The sequence below is a fragment of the Tenrec ecaudatus genome, chromosome 18 (assembly GCF_050624435.1).
Source record: "Tenrec ecaudatus isolate mTenEca1 chromosome 18, mTenEca1.hap1, whole genome shotgun sequence".
Lineage (NCBI taxonomy): Eukaryota > Metazoa > Chordata > Mammalia > Afrosoricida > Tenrecidae > Tenrec > Tenrec ecaudatus.
In genome coordinates this window covers 5648126-5654535 of record NC_134547.1, presented here as the reverse complement: position 1 = coordinate 5654535, position 6410 = coordinate 5648126, and positions in this window count along the sequence as shown.

The window sequence follows — 6410 nt, the reverse complement described above, 5'->3', positions numbered from 1 at the left end:
ACCTTTAAATATCCCAAGATAGTAAAGGGGCTCTTTCTTCTCCCAGTTCCACATGGTCCATCAAGCAGGGCTGAGATGCTACCATAAAATGTGCCTGACTGTTTTATTCTCTCTCCTATCTTTACTATCCTCTATGACTCTACTATAATCTTTATATATTATAATCGTATAATCGTGCCTACTGCCCCTTAGATTGTTAGAGACTGGTTTCCTCTAACGTCTATACAGCTAACAAGCTCTCTTGATTCTATGAAATATATCTAATTCATTTGGTTTAAAATCAAGCAAATTGCCTGAGATTGCTTACAGCACCTTAAAAATCTCTCAATAGAAGGGGTAGACGAAATGAAATTTTTTTATAACAAACTTAATTTAGCCTTTAAAAAATCATTTTATTGGGGGCTTGTACAACTCTTAATACAATCCATACATACATCCATTGTGTCAAGCACATTTGTGCATTTGCTGCCATCATCATTCTCAAAACATTTGCTTTCTGCTTGAGCCTTTGGTATCAGCTCCTCGTTTCCCCCTCCCTCCCCACTCCCTCCTCCCTCACGAACCCTTCATGATTTATAAATTATGTTGTAATATCTTACATTGTCCCATGTCTCCCTTCACCCACTTCTCTGTTGTCCATCTCCCAGGGAGGGGGTTATATGTAGATCCTTGTAATCGGTTCTCCCTTTCCACCCCACCCACCATCCACCCTCCAATTATCGCCACTCTCAGCACTGATCCTGAAGGGATCATCCGTCCTGGATTCCCTTTGTTTCAGGTTCCTATCTGTACCAGTGTACATCCTCTGGTCTAGCCAGATTTGTAAGGGAGAATTGGGATCATGATAGTGGGAGGGAGGAAAGTTGTATGTTTCATTTTTGCTACACTGGACCCTGACTGGCTGTCTCCTCTGTGACCCTTCTGTAAGGGAATATCCAATTGCCTACAGATGGGTCTTGGGTCCCCAATCTATACTCCCCCTCATTCACAATGATATGATTTTTTTGTTCTGATGATGCCTGTTACCTGATCCTTTTGACAGTTTGTGGTCATACAGGCTGGTGTGCTTCTTCCCTGTGGGCTTTGTTGCTTCTGAGCTAAATGGCCGCTTGTTTGCCTCCAAACCTTTAAGACCCCAGACACTATATCTTTTGATAGCCGGGCACCATCAGCTTTCTTCACCACATTTGCTTGTACACCCATTTGTCTTCAGCAATTGTATCGGGGAGGTAAGCACACATGATAAGGTTTTTTTGTTCTTTGATGCCTGATAACTGATCCCTTCAGCACCTTCTGATCACATAGACTCGTGTGCTTCTTCCATGTGGGCTTTCTTGCTTCTGAGCTAGATGGCCTCATTTAGTCTTTTTAACTCAAAATTTTTTTATCCCTACTAAAAGCTAACACAATTAGAGCAGATAAACACATTTTCACCTCGATAGAAAAAACTGATGCTCACAAGGATGACAATCTCCTTTGGGATATCTGTCCACTAATCATCTGCAGGAAAGCTATCTGCCTATGTTTTTGCAGAAGGACACAGATGGAATCCCTTAGGAAGGTGCAGCCATGTGTTGAGAAAGGTGAAAGACAAGGAAAAGATGAAGAAACCACACAAGCTTAATAATGATTCTGTTTCCAGGTTGTTGACAGCCCAAAGAGAGAGGCTCTTTGCTTCTATTTTTACAGGCAAAGGAGTTAAGTGGATTTATCCTCAGTCAGCACCACCCAGAAGGGAAAGGACAGATGATGGCGTGACGTGAGAGTTGGGTAACCAGCCCAGAGACCTCTGCTCTGTTGCTGAAGTTATCCAGAACATCAAAGGGACATCATAGATTCCTGAGAATGGCAATCACCACCTCTGAGACTTATGATCATTTCTGCCATTGCTGATATTTCTTGAAAGCAATCCAGGGCTCCGTCATAACCGAACATTTTATGCAAAGGTGACTGGACTACTGCAACAGACTGTTTGTTTGCTAGAAGTTCAAGATTATGAACTTTCTGCATTAATTAATGGTTTGAATGGACTAAAACATTAGAAGAATTTTGTGTAACCCCTTACCTGTACAATGTAGCCTTACATAATTGGACTTTGACTAGAAAGCATTTACAGGGGCTTCAGGAAAACTTTTCTTTAGATGTTATTCAGCTTAAGGGAAATGTTTTAATACACTTAAGAATGGGCTACCGTTATCGTCTAGCTCTAATGTAATTAAACAATTGGTAGATGGTTTGGAGGGGCTTGACCATGTGCCTTGGTTCAAAGCATTTCACATAGCTTAGGTTCTAGCCTAACTGTTGCTTATAGTCGTAATTTTTGCCTTCGCAGTCACATGCTGCTTCTATCGAACACTGAGTATGAAATACAGTCCTGTAGCCTCAATGGCTCTTTTGAATTTTATACAGATAACAAAAGGGGGGAATGTGAGAAATTTAGGACCAAGAAGAGAGTATATGCAGACAAATTCTTTATTCTCATATTTAAGAAGCCTGGCAAGGCAGGGTTCTGGGTGGAGGGAGGCCTTTCACATATCTGAGCTAGATGTGAGTCCCAATCAGATCCTCATAACCAAGATTGATCACCACAATATCCTCCCATAGTAGTGCTATCTTCAACAACACAAGCACGGGGCTGATTGTTACCTGGTTGACAGCTTTATTTATAGGTGCAGACATGTTGCAATTTCTCTACTTCCTCAGGGGACAGTCACCCCCCCTTACCTGCCCTCTCACTGCCCTCCAATGAACTTAGGGTACAGTTCATTGTAAGGTTAGAGTACAGTTTACTTTGTTACATCTGTGGTGGCCTGTAGGGGGCTTGCATGCCAGAGACCTGTCTCTTCCAGACCTGGTTTCTGGTACCATGGAAGTGAGCACCTTTTGTTTGTCTCTTAATTTCTTCTCTTCAATTACACAATTGTCTCTTAGGACCCATCTGGATGTGGGCTGGTTGGTTCCCACCGGTGGTACCACCTGTAACTGTGATGCCTTGATCTGCTGCCAATCATGATTTTGTAACTCTTTCCTGTGCTCACCCATGGCCTTTTTAAAGCTTGGTATCTCAACGAATCTTTGAATACTATTTAAACCTCATTCTAACAGCCTCCCTCGTCCCAATGCTGTGTGTATGTTTTTGTCTCTTTTAAGACTTAATAAATGTTCCCCTTAAATTACGTACATTTGCACCCTGATATAAGTGGCATAGTCAGAAAGCAAGAATCCAAAGCTGTGTTTCCTGGTGGCATCTCTGGAGGGTCTGGGAAAGTTGGCACCAGTGGGGGGTGGGGGGGAGGTATTTCACATTTACAATGAAGCCAAAAGGGTAAGCAGTCTTAGAATTTCAAACCCGTGTTTCGGGGCTTCCAGAAATTTTATTAAGTCTTGCTGTGTGTCTGTCAGCTGTGACTTGCTCATTTGTTCTCTCTGTCCCTTTGACTTTAATGCCTATGTTATGTGGCTCAATCTTCTGAAAATTGGAGTTCTGCTTTGGTTTTTGATAGAAGTAATTCCTAATTTTGGATGAGTTCTAGAGTCATGTGGTTTTGTGCACATTTCAAGGAGGTGCAAGAAAAATAGTATATATATAAATATTCATAATAGACATTCTCCTGGAATAGTAGTAGATTGTTTCTGATCCAGAATAAATGTGGAAAATAGTACTGTATTTTGAAACATTTTGGACCTGGATTAGAATATTTCAGGAAATTCTATTTTTCAGAGTTCTGATGCACTAAAAACTGATGCTTGAGCTACTGACCCACAAGGACAGCAGTTCAAATCTGCCATCCACCTCAGTGGCAGAGAGGTGGATCTTTCTATTCCTGTACCGACTTACAGGAACAGGAAGAAGCAGCTGTAAGAACAGAACAGGGAATACTGTATGGTTTAAAATCGGGAAAGGGCGTTTAACAGGCATATGTCCTCCCTCCGTGCTTATTCACTCTGACTGCTGAGCAAATAATCAGAGAAAGTGGGTCCTATGAAGAGGAATCTGGCATCAGGATAGAAGGAAAGGATAACACAACCGTGCTCGCTGAAAGTCAGGAGAACTTGACGCAAGAGAAGTCGCTGGGGAAGATCTAGGCTTGCAGGCTCCGGTATGGAGTAAAACTCGGTGTTAAGAAACAAAAGTTCTTACAACTGGGCCAGTAGGTTGTATCGTTATAATGGAGACGAGGTTGAAGTTGTTGAGGATTTTGTCTTACTTGGATCCACATTCAATGCTCATGGAAGCAGCACTCGAGAGATCAAAAGCAGCACTGTGGCAGGTAAATCTGCTGTAGCCCACTGGGGGCACTGGGGGACGGAACTGCACAGCTTGCTAACCACGCAATGGTACCCTTGTTAGGTGGCCTGCGCAAATCATGGCTGTGGAACCCTAACAAGGGGAAGGGCCACTTGAGTCATCAGCAGTGGAAGCACCCGAGATGCTTGTGCAGAACCTCCTCAATCCAGGACACAGATCGTGGTGGCATGAGATTCAGCAGGAGATGGGGACGGGGGGAAGTGGGGAAGCAGCCGGTGAAGGCGTGGTGGGCTTGACGGCACGTGAGGTCTCAGTGAACTGCTGGGGTCTCACGGATTTTGCTTTTCTCTATAGTTTAATTTGGGATGAATGAATCTGCCTCTGCCATTTCCCCTCAGGTGTTACAAAGGAATTGCAGTAATTTCAGTATGAGTGGTTACCATCTCCAGAGTATTAAGAATTTAGGGGAATAAATAGTTGGTACCCAGGAAAAGCCAATCAACCTGAGGAATCTCCTGGGCCAAAGCGATCAACTTTCTGAGGGTGAAAACCACCTGAGATCATTGAACTTGTGACTTTTCCAGCGAACTACAGCAAAGTAACAACTCATCAGGGATCAATTAATTGAATCAGCAGAGTGTGGGAGCCAGTCACAGCTGGATGCATCTGAAGGGACAGTTGTGTGGTTGAAGGAAATAATTTTTTAAAAACAGAGAAAAGGTTTGGGTGTTTGCCTCTTCCATGAAGCCAAGTCCAGAAGGGAGGGAGGAAGGGAAAGGGAGAGGGAGAGGGAGAGGGAGAGGGAGAGGGAGAGGGAGAGGGAGAGGGAGAGGGAGAGGGAGAGGGAGAGGGAGAGAGAGAGAAAGAGAGAGAGAGAGAGAGAGAGAGAGAGAGAGAAAGAGAAAGAGATATCTAATATATTCTTTTTCTTTTACAGCCTTATAGAGTCTCAGGACATGCAGACCCCATGAACTACATACACAACCAGGTGGGCAAGTATCTCGACCCTAGAGGTCTCTGAGTTCCTCGGGGGTAAAAACTAATACTAGCATTGGGGGGCAGGCAGAGGGGAGTTGACTGTCCCCTTGAGCAGGGAGAACAGAAGAATCATGTCTGCGCCTACAGATAAAGGCCGCGGCTGTACAGTGATCAGCCAGGCACTTGTGAGAGGTATCCTTAAGGCAGCACTATGATGAGACGATATTGTGAGATGATGCTTAATTAGGAGAATGACACTGGGACTCATCTTCAATCACACGTGTGAAGGGCTCCCACCACCCAGAATCCTAGCCTCCCAGCTTCTTAATCCTGAGCACAGAGAATCTGTCCGTGCATACTTTCCCCATCCTCAGTTTCCCACAACAGAGCAATCAATGTATAGACATTTTGGGTAAGTCAGATGAGTCCCTTTTCAAAAGCTTTTTATTATGAATTAGGTGGGGGTGGGAGGAAGCTTACATTTCAGAGAACCCTGCATTAAACAAATTACATATGAAACCTGCCGATAATTTGCCTCACCCCACCCCTCTGATTTCTTTTTTTCTAACAATTTTATTGGTATATAATTCAGAAACTATACAATAGTTCAATCATATTAAGAAGAGTTGTATAGTCATCACCACATTAAATTTTGGAATATTTTCTTTGTTCTTCGGCTTTATTTTCTTTGTTTCTTATGCTCAGGGGAACCCATTTCCCTATAGCCTCCCCTGCCACACCCCAAAGGAATCATTCATCCAGCTACTGTCTCTATCTACATTTCCCATTCTGGATTTCATATACAAAGAAGCACTAAAAAAAAAAACAAATTTAAACAGACATAAAGCTGAATCAAAATGAAATCTTGAAAACTACAATAAATGTAAAATGGGTCAATAGGGAGCTAAAAGGATACGGGGTTATATTTTAACCTAGTGCATCTGCAATAATCCACTTCCCAATGCATTTTTTTTCTTAAAAGGAAGAATCTAATTAGAAAAAAAATCTTTTTTTTCTTTTTAAATGTTTTATTAGGGGCTCATACAACTCTTAGATGAGTCAGTCAGGGTGCGATGTAGCACCGATGAAGAATACGGCTCTCCCCCAGATCCTAAATGCTTCCTCCCCCCAATTACCATGATCCGAATTCTACCTTGCAAGTCTGGATAGAGCAGAGGTTGTT